This window comes from Globicephala melas, chromosome 11, assembly GCF_963455315.2.
Source record: "Globicephala melas chromosome 11, mGloMel1.2, whole genome shotgun sequence".
In the NCBI taxonomy this organism is placed as follows: Eukaryota; Metazoa; Chordata; class Mammalia; order Artiodactyla; family Delphinidae; genus Globicephala; species Globicephala melas.
In genome coordinates, this window is record NC_083324.2 from 35711167 (window position 1) to 35724984 (window position 13818).

Here is a 13818-nt window from a genome sequence, read left to right on the forward strand (position 1 = left end):
GGCAGACCCATCCCCACTTCAACCTTGAGCAAGGTAGTTAATCTCTTTGAGCCTCAGTTTATGCATCTAAAACTGGGCATTAGAGCAATTGCCTCATAGGATGTGGCAAGGATTCCATGAGAGGATGGAGCGGCACTGAGCAGGGGGTGCCCTGCACCAGCCTGTTTGCTCTGTGAGTGGAATTATAAATCTGCTGAACAGAGAGGAACTGTGGACGCTGGGAACATTTGTTTCACGCCTACCTGCTCCCTCCTTCCCACCTAAACCCAGTCCACAGACATGCATGTGGTTGAGTCTTTTTCCCTTCAGTGGCAACATTTCTTTCCCCTTTTCTTGGAGGCAGTGCTGCAGGTGAAGAGGAAACGAAAGATCCTTCTCAGCCCAGCTTGCCCGGAGGAGCTTAGAAAGTGAGGACATGGGTAACGGAGACTGCCGGAGGCCTTCTGACTCTTGGCCAACTCAGGTAGGCAAGCCTGGGGAAGCAAAGCCACAGCTTCCAGGGAGAGCCAGCAAATGACCTCTTTCAGGCTCAGCCTGAGTGGCCCCCCCAGAGCAAGAGGGGATGCTTCCAAAGCTTGTTAAATGATTTTCAGCAATTTCAGAAATTACCTCAACTGGTAGTTTAAATTTCCCTGTAGCCTTAGATTAAAGCAGAAAGAAAAAAGGTGACAGAAGAGAATGTGGCTTTGTCCAAGGAGGGCCAGCTGCTGTCGGCAGCTTCTGAAGAAAATGGAAGGGTCTGCGTTGGTCCCGCCATGTGGGTGGGCAGCCATGGGCACTGGCTCCCCTGACCTCAGCTTTAGGCCTGGGCCATGGTGGCCAGGTGAGGACACTCCCGAAACTCCCCCCGCCGCCAGCCTCGATCTCCAGTTTCCCAGTGTCCTCACCTTGAACCCACTCATCAAAGCTGATCTGAAACTTGTTGAGTTCTTCCTCCTCACCCTAAAAAAGACAACAAAAAACAACCATTGCCTCTGCCATCAGCCTCTCAGACTTAACCTCTATAAACTTCTATTTCGTTTGTTGTTTTTCCTTCTCTGGACTGGGATAAAGGATGCCAGGTTCAGACCAACCAGCTTTCCCCTTCCAGAAGCAGCTGGGAGGAAGAGAAAGGCCAGAACTTAGGGTGCCCAGAGGGCTCTGTCTTGAGTGCTACTATTAAGGTGGGATTTTCCTAAGAAGGGAAACGTGTTCTGCCCACAGTTGGGACTCAAGGAGAGCAGGGAGACACCAGGCACGTCTGGGTCTGGCACCGCTCCTTGGGGGAGGAGTAAGGCTGTTGGCCTTTGGGGTCTGCGTGGTGGGGGTCCGTCAGGCCTGCCTCTTGCTCCTCCTCCTCCTCCTGCTCTCTTCAAAAGCCTGTGACCTGGGTGTGCCACAGAGCCCGGTGCTCCAGGCCTCCCCACTCCCATCAGCTTCTGTGGGCCTCTCCCCCAACTCTGCAAGCTTTCTGGTTGTCTTCGCAGCTTGGGAGATGATGTTTTGGCTCCAGGGACCAGCTGTTGATACAGATAATCAACAGAGCCAGGGAGCCTGAAAATCACGCTCTAATTCCAGGCCTGCCGCTCTCTGTTCATAAGATCCTCTTCTCCATCTACAAAAGGTTCTAATCCCTACTCAACTGTTGCTCTAGGACCATGGTGGGGGCCAAGAAAAAGTCACCATGCAGCACTATTTGGGGCTGAGTGGAGAGTGGGAAAGCAGGTGGGCCTGTGTGCTCCGAGGCTGGAGCCTGGGCCTGCGTTCAGACAGGGGAGCTAGACCAGAGCAGAAATCATCACAGAGTCTAAAATATCTCTGGGTATTGTTCTTCCTGGTAGCAAACGATCTTATCTCTGACAGCATTATGTATTTTAGGTATTTCTTGTATTAACTTATAAGTTGTAAATTATAAAGTATCCTGGGCAGCCAGTGCCCTGTAGACAGTTAGAAACGCCCCATCCTGTCCATGGCCTCTTTTTACTTTGCATGTGGTGCACACATCTTGCCATGTACACACTGCCCTCTACATTGTTCTTTTTTACTATACAGTGTACCAGTTAAGTTGTCCCCAGTTTTCCCTACATTGTAAACCACGTGGTAGAGAATATCTTGACACAGAGACCTGTTCTGCATTTTGCCCACTGATGGAGCCTGAGACCACTCTTGCTGTATCAGAGTAGGGCCCTGCCTCTCGGCCTCAGCTTCACCCCAGAGGAAGCCCCGGGATGGAAGGAAGCCTCTCCAGGTCACACTGTGTTAATGACCAGCCAGCCTGGAGCCCAGTCCCAGGACCTGCTAGCCAGTGGGCCATACCCCTTCTTTCACATGAAAGAGGCTTTGCGCAATGCCAGGCACCCAAGCCATGCTCAGCGGTAACTGTGAGATCATGGCAGCCTGTCACTGGGTCATTCAGCCGACTGTCTTTCCCGCTGCAGAAGCCGGGAAACTCCTGGAGGAGCAGTGGACTTTGGTGCCTCTGGTGAGCACAAGCCAGCAACGAGGACCCGACCCTCCAGGCTCCACTGCCTCCTTGGCTGCAGGTGGAGCGTGTCTGGCACAGGGAACTGCTTCCCAAGGTGTCAGGCAAGTCATTGATACCCCAGGCCTCCCCCCGGAGAATCTAACTAATCAGCCTGGCTGGATGGGGAACTTGGGAACTAAAGTTACCAGTAAACAGAAAGGAAGTGAAACCACCCTCTGCTCCTGCTCCTCCCACGGGGTGACGTGATCTCCTCAGGGAAGTGGCTTTGGGCCTTATTTCCCTGCCCAGAGGCATAGGATGCAGCCGGTTAGGCTCGAGGCCTTATTTGTGCAGCCTTCCTGGGTGCTTGGTGAGCCACCGGCCCATAGGTGGAGTCCATGGTCTTGACAAGGTCACTCCAAGCTCTCAGAGCTGCATGTGGATCCCTGCTAGGCTGTCTCCCAACTCTGCCACCCTGGACGAGTTACTCTACCTCTCCAGCCTCAGCCTGCTTTCTATCTAAACTCTACCTATTTTTATTTTCAGTTTTTCTTTTGATCAAAAAAACACATGTACATAGTTTTAAAAGATAACCCTCAAAGGGCAGGTTCTGCCCCCCTCCAAGCTTCCTTCTCCTTGGCCCATTGTTTTAGTTCTTTGCATCATTCCTTCTTCTGTTTCCCTTCATATTTCTAAGTAATTTGCTTATAATGCTATTTCTTGATTGTTTCTGCTTTAGAATATTGACCTCCTCGTATGGAAAAATGAGCTCTGATGGCCACCTCCCTGCACACTTACCTTCCCATCCTCCCAGTGTTATGATTTGGGGTAAATTGATATTCATGTTCACATGGTTAAAACTATAGAAACATTGTTCTCTGCTAAACCAAGTAGTATCCTATTTCCTTTCTACTACAATCCTCAAGCTATTAATGGTCTCGTTATTTCATTTGCTTTTTTAAAAATACTTTATACTGTCCCCTACAAAATTATAAAACTCTGAGCAAACACTATAAAGCTCTTGGCAACATGACTAACCTCAGCAAGTATCACGGAGTCTGTGTTTTCCCTGGAGACTTTGCTCAGGGAGCCCCTCACCCCCCCCCCACTCTCACGGTCCCATCTGTGGGCCCCTCCCTTCCCCAGAGGGAAAAGGCTCAGAGAAGTTAAGGAACTTTGCCCAACATCACAGCAGTAGTAAATGGGGGCAGAGATGTGGACCTAGCCCAGGAGATAGAGTTACGGTCAAGAGCCACCACCCCCTCATCGGAGGATGCTGCAGCCCTGTGGGGTGGCGACCATGTAAACAGGACCACGTGGTGGGTTTAACCTGCAGCAAGATTGCACGTGTGGGAATTCCCTGGCAGTCCAGTGGTTAGGACGCTCATGGCACTTTCACTTCCATTGGCCCTGGTTCAATCCCTGGTCGGGGAACTAAGATCACACAACCTGAGCAGTGCAGCAAAAAAAAGGAAAAAAAGGATTGAACGTGGGGCAGAGGCCTCAGCCCTGACTGCAGAGGGCAGAGGCAGGTCTCCCTGCTCATCTTGAGTGACCCTTCCTGATAAGTTCCCCCGCATCCACGTCCATCCCTGTCCCAGGCAGATTTGAGAACAGGCTGAGCCACAAGTCTGCCTGACAGCCAGGTCCACACGTTTCTCTGACTGCCCATGGCTACCTCCCATTGAACAGGCTGAGCCAGCCCTCACGCAACTGCCAGGCTGACACGTGCCTTCCAGTGCCACTGGCAACCCCCTTATTACAGGCCACCCCAGGTCTCCTTCACTAGGGGACTGAGCTCTGACCCCAGCCACCATGCTCTGCACTGGAGGCGGCTCCTTTCCTTTGCTGGTCACAGTCAGCTAAGGTGAGCTCCTGGGAAAGCGTGGTTCCGAGGGCCCCAGGGGGCCTGGTCATCCAGTTGTTCACACACAGGCAATTCCCAGCCAAGGCCACCGAGCCCCTAAAGGCAGCGCACACCCCTGAAGGGGACAAAGAGCCTTCTGAGTCCAGAGCTCTTGCTGGAAAGCCCTGTGCCTCACACGGAAGAGGACTGTGCATGGTCTGGGGCCTCTGATGACCACCATCCACCCGCCCCTGAAGCTGCACACCAGAGTGTTGTCAGACGGAGGCCAGACCGGCAGGGGATGCTGCCACTGGGCCAGGACTGCCCCTGGGACACAGGAGCTGGTACAGGACATGTCTCGCTGGCCTCAGCCATCAGGAAGCAAGGAGTGGGCATCAGAGATACTTGGGAAATGGAAGATGCATAGATGTCTCCAAGCAGCCACATGCCTTCTAAACAGACAACTCACCACGATTTAATTGGCAGCTCAAATTCAGTCTGCTAAGTAGGGAAGAAGAAAGTGTGTGGTTGTCATGGCAACACCAAATTGCCCAGGACTGTTGGTCTCCCAGGTAGGAAAGGGAGGGGAGCAGAGCCCAGCCTCTGTTTCCCTGATGGGGATGTTCTGGGGAACAGGGGCCAGGCTGGACACACCTGCTTTCTTCCCACCACCCCAGCTTGCGGCTGAGGGCCTGAGCCGTGTGGTGTGGTGTAAAGGGGGCTGGCTGGCTCAGGGCCCTCACCCTGGGGTCTGGGGCCCAGGTTGTTCAGCCATGCGTGTTCCAGCCCCACCTTAGAGCAACTGGGACTTGGACCCCCCTTTTCCTCTTACCCCCCAAATCCTATGACTTCCTAGCGGTGCTGTGCCCGTAGGCTTGGTCATGGGCATGTGCACAGCTGGCCTTGCTGGCCTATCCTCTGAGTCCAGTCTGAATGACCAAGGGAACAACAGCCTCACCCAGAGAGTGCCAACCGGAGCCACACGAAGGAGGGTGTGGGGCTGATCCTTCCACTCACAAGCACACCGCACTGCCAGCCTGGCCTCCTTCTCTCCATAAGGAATGGGAAGAAGCCATCTGATGGTTGCCCCCTGTAATCTATGCCAAGCTGGGCCCAGGCCTGGGTGGGGGTGAGTGGTAGAGGAAGGGGCTGCTCAAGTGGGGGAGTTAAGCACTAGGAGCTTCGCCTGCCCTCATACCCACCTGCACGGCCCTGCTGATCAGCTTCATGTCTATCTCTGTGGTCCCAGGGCCCGGTCCTAGGAGGTCCATGGACACTTAATGCATGAATGAATGAGTGAATAAATGAATGAATGAGTGGATGACGTATGGAGTGAGGACTGGGAGCAGAGGAACTTGAGAGGCCAAGTTGGGATGAGGAGCTTGGGGGAAGGCCTCAAAGGAGGTGTTTGTCAGGCTCCCCATCCTCCAGTCTGCCCCAGCCCTGGGGCAGCTCCCATCTTCCAGAGGGACCACTGAGGTCCCTGGCAGATGTGACCCTGTCACTTGATCCCCCTTCAGAGAAGCAGGGACCCCAGGGCCCTTCCCCCAAGGCCCTTCTCACCTGGTGCCTGATGGGGACTGCCTCCCTGGGACCCCACAGACCTGACTGCTTTTGCTACATGGTCTGTGGGTTCTCCTGCTGTCTAATTAGTGCTAATTGGGAGCAGGAAGTGTGTGCATGAGTGGGGATTCGTGGGGGTGTGTGTGCCTGGAGCTCGTATGTCCTTGTCAGAACATAGAGGCTTCTTGGGATGGGCCCTTGCCCAGAGCCACGGGGTCTCTGTGGGGCCTGGGTGGGACTGACTGGGCATCGTGTGCGCTGAGTGCTTCTCTGCAGAGGCCTGTGCTGTCACTGGCCACCTCCTACCCTAGGTGCCAGCTGCCCCAGGGCCAGGCAGGCCCACTTTGTTCATGTGAATCTTCAGCGCCTGGCACAGAGCCACAACTCTTTGCATTTCAGACTCCAGGAATGAAGGGAAGAGGCCTCCAGGGCTGGCAGGAGAGACATGGAGGGCCTGGGGGAATGACCCGGTCCCAGGCTCAGCTCATGGTTCAGTAAAGGCAAGGAAAGACTTGTTTATCTGATGGGTTCACACTTGTGCCTCCCTTGAGGGAGAGAGGATGCAGAGGCCCTCCCTAGAGAGGCGTGACTTCCCCTTAGTTTTCCCTCCTTCCCCAGGTCCCCGCCTCCTTTCACTTGGGGCACAGACGGGGGTGTCCAGAAGCAAAGCAGCTTTTGTGTCAAGCCCTAGGCTAAGTTCTCAACTCCTGTGGTGCTCCCCCCATCCATAGGCACTGGTCATAGCCTGATGATAGGCTGCAATGGGGGAAGCAGGGGTGCGGGCGTGTGGGGAACCTGGGCAGAAGCATGTGCCCCATTCCAGAGCTAAGGCTCTCCCTGCTTCCTGTATTGCTTGTGTTGACCATGGTCCGTGAGTACCCTCATCCTGGGCACAGTCAGGCCTCCCTCTTAGTGGACACAGACCCTGTGACCCTAGGACCACCAAGAGCCCGGAAGCAGGGCCCTCAGGGCTCAAAGGTGCTCAGAGATTAAGACAGCTGAGCCGGCTGCTAGGACCAGCCTCAGTTTTAGCCACTGTAAAACAGACTTGTTATTGTGAAGCCGGCACTGGAAAAGGTAGAGTGGGCAGTGGGTTCCTCTGAGGCTTGGGATCCAAAAGGAGAGGTCTGACCGCCGGTGGCCACTAGAGGGCAGGACCCTCCCGTGTGTTTCTTCCAAAGGGCTGGCGAGCAGGGTGGTGGGAGACAATGGCAAGGCAGGCCCTGGACACAGTTGCCAAATGCTGAATGGCTGCTAGTCAGGTCCAGCAGAGGCTGGGGCACTGACCAGAAGTCCACCTGGGCCCTACACCCCACAAACCCTCGTTGAGCCTTTAGGCTTTCCCCTCCTGAGCCTGCTCAGCACCTCGCCTCCCTTCTTAGAATATCAGCGGCAGAGGAGCAATTAGCACTGGCTCTTCAGCCTCCTCTGGGGACACTGAGGCAGGCAGGAACTCAGCTGGCCACACCCCATGCGTTGGCTTGGAGTAGACCAAGGGCTGACCGTGACCCAGGCACTCACAAAGACTCCGTGGGGTCAGAGTTGTTGGGATCATGCTGCTTTGGCAGTTGAGGAAACTGAGGCCCAGAGGGGCTTTTGTCTGCCCGAGGTACACCAGCAATGGTGGTACAGGGATTCCAGCCCGGGCAGAGGGACGGCAGAGCCTGTGTTTGAGCTACCACGCAGCGTTGCCATCACACATGCAGAGACACCCTCCCATGACCCTCCCAGACATGAATGCGTGTGTGCCCACAGGGCCCTGGTAGCTAGCTGCAGCAAGCACAGGGTGTCTCTGCACCCTGCCTCTCCCAGCCAGAGGCTTCTGCCTCATCCGGGCCTGGCCGGTAGTGAGGCCCAGGAGTACTGCCTCCCGGGTACAGGCTCCTTGAGGATGCCCACCCCACCCCTGGGCAGGAGGAGCTGTGTGAGAAGCTGTCCATGCTGTGACCACGCCTCCTTCATGGCCCCTTGGCGCTAGTGGGGAAGTGGGTGCCAATTAAGGGAGCAGATGGTGGCCCTGTCCACCTCATGAGGCTGTGCTTACAGCCACAGGAGTCAAGGACCTGCGTTTAAGCCCTTGTTTGGCCTTGTTCCTCCAACCAGGCTTGGAGCTCTTTGCCCAGGGCGGGGAGTGGGGAGTTCCTGACCCAGGCTGCCCTACTTCTGCCCTTTCCCAGAGAGGGCGAAGGCCATGGAGCTACTGGGCATCATATTTCCGGTGAGGGCCTGAGCAGTTAGAGGCTGAGTCCAGCTGTCCCAATACTGCCTTGGAGCAGTAGAGAATGAGGGTGTCTTTGGGGCCTGTTTCTGGAGCTCTGGTCTGAACTGAGCTATAGCTCATACAGCTGATTTGCATGGAGATCCCCCAGTGGGCTGCTGGGCTGAAGTAGTGGGCCCTGTTAAGGGCTGGGGTCTGGTTGGGGAGGTAGCCCTGTTGCCAGATCTTTCTCTATGGCCCAGTTGGCCTCCTGGTGTGTTGAGACCTGTGAGCATCAGGCACGCCTGGGAGGGCAGCTCCACAGGCCAGCCTGAACAGGGTACTTGGGGGAGCCCTGTCTTCCAGCCAAGTATCTGGGGAACAAACCCCACAGACTTCAGAGTGCACCTCCAATAGTGCTAGGGTCCTCTCAACAGCTCCAGTGACCATAGGATTCAGTGCACCCATTTTACAGATGGGGACCCCCAGACTCCGGCCACACCACCCCTTCACCAATAGCTTCTTCACTGATCTCCTTGACTTCAGTTCTCTCTCTTCCTTCCTTGTTCTCAATTAAAACAATTTTTTTAACTTTTAAAATTAGTTTTTATTACATAAGAAGTACATGAAAACATCCTCTTTTTTTTTTTGCAGTACGCGGGCCTATCACTGTTGTGGCCTCTCCTGTTGTGGAGCACAGGCTCCGGACGCGCAGGCTCAGGGACCATGGCTCACGGGCCCAGCTGCTCCGCGGCATGTGGGATCTTCCCGGACCGGGGCACAAACCCGCGTCCCCTGCAACAGCAAGCAGACTCTCAACCACTGCGCCACAAGGGAAGCCCAAAAAACATCCTCATTTTTAAAATATAATACAGTAAGATTAAATTGAAAGGCTCCCTTGGCCTTGTTCTTCACAAGCTCAGGGTTCACAAGGGTTAGGAGTTTGATATTTCTCTATAAAATGAGAATAATTATACTTGTGCTACCCAAGCAACAGATTTATTGTATATAAAAAAAAAGAAAGTGCTTTAGGAGAATGTGTGTTTAACACATATAGATGATTTATCCAATGTCCTGTGAATGTGAAATGCTTGTGTCCCAGTGGTGGTGCTCAGCTGTGCTAATGCCCTGGCCCTGCAGGCAGCCCATCCCATGATGACACTGCCACCAACGCCCTGACTTCCTATCTCTGTCCCCTTATTTTGGCTTCAAGACTCAATCATTTTCTTTTAAAAGCTCACATCTCAAACTATTTTCAGAGTTTATTTTCTTTTTTCTCCCAACCCCCCACAATAAGATTTGGGGTGGGATGGGGACAGGTAGGGACGTGAGGGAAGCCAAGCAGGGCAGGAAATGTCTAGCAGAACACCCCTCCCAGACTGTAGACCCAGGTGCTCCTGCACAGCCTGTGCGTCTGGCAAAGCCTGTGCTCCTGTGGACACGCAGCACCCCCAAACCAGCCATGTCCCCCTCCCCCTCCTCAGTCATTGTAATTGCAGCAGAGGACATGCACTATATGGATATCCCATGGGCTTATCTGTTCCTCTGTTCCTGGATGTCTAGGCTGTTTCCAGTGGGGTGCTATTCCAGACTGCCACAACGGACACCCCTGTGCACATCTCCTCTGCGGTCTTTCAGAGATGCTGAGAACTGAACTCGCTGAGCTGAGACGCAGGTGCTAAATCACCCTCCAGGGATTTCCCTGGCGGTCCAGTGGTTAAGATTCCGCACTCCCAATGCAGGAGGCACGGGTTCGATCCCTGGTTGGGGTACAAAGATTCAGCATGCCACACAGTGCAGCCTAAAAAAAAAGAAAAAAAAAAAAATCACCCTCCAAACTCTTGAGCTCACACCCAGGATCAGAAGACTTTGTTGCACTAACAACACTTTGTTGCACTAACACTTTGCCAAAACATCTCCTTTCAATGTGAATTTCTTTCATTACTCATCTTATATGTTACTTATTAATTAATTAATTAATTTATATTGTATATATTTGAGATGTATAACTTTACATCTTAAAGGCAGGATCTGTCTGGTGAGGCCTCTCCTGAAGTAGAGCCCTGACCTCAGCTCCTTCTCCAAGGCCGGGAGACTTGGAGATTGAGGTCAGCGGCCTGCTGGGCCCTCTCCTCCAGGCTGGATCTGAACTACACCCTGGCCCCAGGTTTCTTCCTGACATCTGACAGCAGGGCTGGCTGGAGGTGTAGCTGACATGGTCCCTGCTCAGGCTCAATCTAACTAGGGGGAAACTGCCCCAAAGCAACTCACTTGGAAAAGATTGACCTTTCCTGGACTTCTCACTCTGAATTAACAAATCCCAATCTGTCTCGGCCTTCACTTTCTGCTTCTAGAAAATGGGGCGAAGGAGGACCCAGAATAGGAGATTAAGAAGCAACAGACAGGCAGGTGCTTTGGGCAGTGGGAAGATAGGGTTCGGGTCCTGGGAGCTCAGTGTGGATTCTAGCATCCACCAGGCCAGGTGCTGGGAGAGGTTGAAGTGTCAAGTTTGGGGCTCTCCTGGGCCTGTCTCAGATGTTTTTCCCAGCCCTCCCTGAGCTCACCGTGCCTTTTCTATGCCCACTCCCCCCCCCCGCCCCCGCATCCCACCAAACAGCATTGAGGATCTGCTGGCCAGTAGCCACCAAGAGCTCCAGGGAAATAGAGAGCAAGCCCATTTGATGATGGAAATGGGCTTTCAAAAAAGCCCATTCTTGGGATGCCGTGGGCTTGCTTCCCTCTGACCAAAGGAGACCCCACCTTGGAGAGGGTAAGGAGAGGGTAGGGAGAGAGGAAGTGCAGGGGGCAGGGGCCGGACTGGGCTTTCTGCCTGGCTGCAGTGCTTTGGGGTTATGTTGAGTGTCTGGGTGGATGATCACAGGCAGGTGACTTTTCTCTGAGCTCCTGTGTCATCATCTTTAAAGTAGGCAGAATACTACCTGCCACACAGTGTTGTGGTGAGAATTGAATGAATCCACACATGGACAGACCATCTAGCCAAGGGCTGCACACATGTGAAGTGGACCACAAGCAATCGCTGATCAGACATTGCCCAGTGTTTAGTGGACACCCAATAAATGGTGACTGTTATCACGGCGGCAATAGTTTATGTGCCCATGGCCGTAGGCACCTGTGGACGTCTATAAATCCACTCCTGTTGCCGGGGATCCTCCCGGGATGTGTGTGAATGAGTGTGTGTGTGGTATGTGTTTCCACATGTGGACAACCATGTCTTGCCACAGGTGTGGGTGTGGACCTCCTGGGGTCATTTCTTCTGCAGAACCAGTGCTCAGAAGGTAACAAGTAGGGGGCAGTCTGAGGAAGGGCTGGTGCTTGGATGGAAAAAGGAGTGGACAGGCTGAGCGTGGGCAGAAGACAGGGCAGGAAAAAACAAAGATGAGATTAGTCTATATTGGGTGCAGTGGCTAAGGTCTGTTAAGGTCAATCCCTACCCCTTAGGAGAGGCTTGGGCTGGGCCCCTTCTTCCCAGCAAGGTTGGCTATAGCTAACCTTATGCCTTGCCCCAGCCAGGCAGTCCTGGGGCCTCAGAAAAGCCCAGAGTCTAGTGGTGACAGGTGGCCCAGCTGACTTGAGGGCATGATGTGGCCTGTCCGATTGTGATCTTCCTCCAAGCCCTCCATGCTGTAAACTGCCACTTACATGTGTATGATCTCATTCACCAGCCAGTGCACTCGACATTCGGTTGAGACAAGAACCAGGAAGATCAATTCCCAGCCAGGCTCCTGAAGGATGGGTTGGATGAAGGGAGCGCTAGTGCGCACACACAGGGCCTCTGCCTGCTTCTCTGCAGCACCCCTCCCCCAGAGGCTCCTCATTTCGGAGTGCATCCTGGAGGCTTATTTTTCCTGTCGAGGAATAAGTTACAGTCAGTAAAAAGCACTAATCAGGACTGTACAACCCGATGACTCTCATGCAGATGGACACCCATGTAACCATGACCAGAGCAAGGTTCATCACCTCAGAAAATTTCCTGTGTGCCATCCCAGTCTCTAGCACCCACTCAAGAAGTAATTGCTACTCTGACCTCCATCATCAGAAATTAGTTTTGCTGTCCTAGAACATCAAGTAAATGTAGTCATACAGCATGTTCTTTTTTACGTCCAGTTTCTTTTGGTCAGAATGATTTATTTTAGATTTGCCCATGTTGCTGTGTCTAACATTTGTTCATTCATTTTTATCACTGAGTAGTATTCCATTGTATAAATATACCACAATTTACCTATTCTTCTGTTGACGGGCCTCTGGGTTGTTTCCAGTTTTCAGCTATTATGAATAAAGCTGCTCTGAATATCTTGTGCAAGTCTCTGTGTGTGGGTGTGTTTTTACTTCTCTTGGGTAAATTTAACTGAAGAGTGGAGAAACTGGATCACAGGGTAAGTGTGTGTTTAATTTTATAGGAAACTGACAATAGCAATGAATGTGAATTCCAATTGTTCTTCATCCTTGGAAGTCCCTCTTTTCCAGACCCTTGGTTGCCTCAAAGAGCCCACCCCATTTCTCATCTAGAAGTGAGCCTGGCTGCTAGAGGGGGCAGGCATCCTCCAGGAACCCAGAGTCCTGCTACAATGGAGGATCTGGCTGATGTGGGAGACTACAAGTTGGGCACCACAGAAGACCTTTACTTGCATGCTTTTACTTAATCCTCTGGTTGCTGGGGTCCCACCAAGAACAGTGCACAAGACGTTTGCTGTCTGCAGAGAGCCTGCCCCCACCTGCCAAGGCTGCTTCTCCCCAGCAGTGCCTCCTGGCTGCCATAGTAAATCTATCAGAGGACCCAGCACAAAGGTGCTGGGAGGGTCTATAGAGCCTCTCCTCCTTCCCCACCTGCACAGAGGAAAAGCCAGGCCCTGGGAGAGAAGGGACAAGCAGACTCAGGTTTTCTGCTCCCAGCTCAGGAGAAGAAATCAGGCCTCCTTCCTTGGAGAGAGGCCCTTTCTAGGACCCCCTTTCTTTGAACCAACCCTCGGGAGGACTTTATTCAGCTGGGAGCACTTCTGGGTTGGCCATTTAATAGATCTGTCTGTGCACCTCAGTCCCACCTGTGCAGGCACACAGCTGGCATCAATGAGAGGAAGCATGCATGAATGATTTAGTCTGGCTCTGCTGCTTGGAAAACTCCTTATCTGAAATATTCACAATCGTGTTCACAGCCCAATCCCAAATCTTTGAGCTGAAAGAACCTCTAGACATCTTTGAGTGCACTGCTCTGCTTTCAACAGCCCAAATGTTACTAGCCAGATTATAAGGATAAAATAATTGATATCAGGAAGTTAAAAGTGACTGTCTCAGGTTTTGTGCTCCAGAACTGACTGAAGACGGTGGAGAACGGAAATTTGAGGATTTAGGAGCAAGACCCAACAGGAATGAAGATCACACATCTCAGGAATTATAAAGTAAGTAACGAGAAAATTAGAATTCAAATGGCTACACTTCATTTTGTACAAAGCTACCGGGTAAAGCAAGGTCCATTGGCATTATCTCTGATTTTGTCTGTATTATGCAGAAATCTCTTTCCTCCCAAATCCACCCAGCACTGACAAGCAGGGAAACAAGTTGGGGGCCTAGAAGTGGTACCACACATTTGGCTGGAAGCCCCGCCAGGTAACTGTGAGGCTCTTGTTTATCAGGGAGATTAAGCTTCCCTGTTGCTATAACAGGCATCAAACAAACATAATGAATGTCCGTGTTAACATGTTATAAATTCATACCAATATCCTAATAGTTATTAAATGTAAGCTATACCTTAAT

General features: G+C 52.5%; 1 protein-coding gene across 8 annotated transcripts in view; it reads left to right on the forward strand.

The window, feature by feature from the left end:
* The window catches only part of RFT1 (RFT1 homolog), a 57048-nt gene extending 44383 nt beyond the window's left edge, over positions 1–12665 (forward strand). For 2 of the 8 annotated variants that reach the window (XR_004041859.3, XR_004041860.2), the window contains one exon: positions 344–12663. The gene's annotated coding sequence lies outside the window, so the exon portion shown is untranslated. Of the gene's footprint in view, positions 1–339 lie in introns of all 8 variants that reach the window. The other 6 variants (XR_009565764.1, XR_009565762.2, XR_009565763.2 and 3 more) reach the window with 6 other exon arrangements.
* The last annotated feature ends 1153 nt before the right edge of the window (positions 12666–13818 follow it).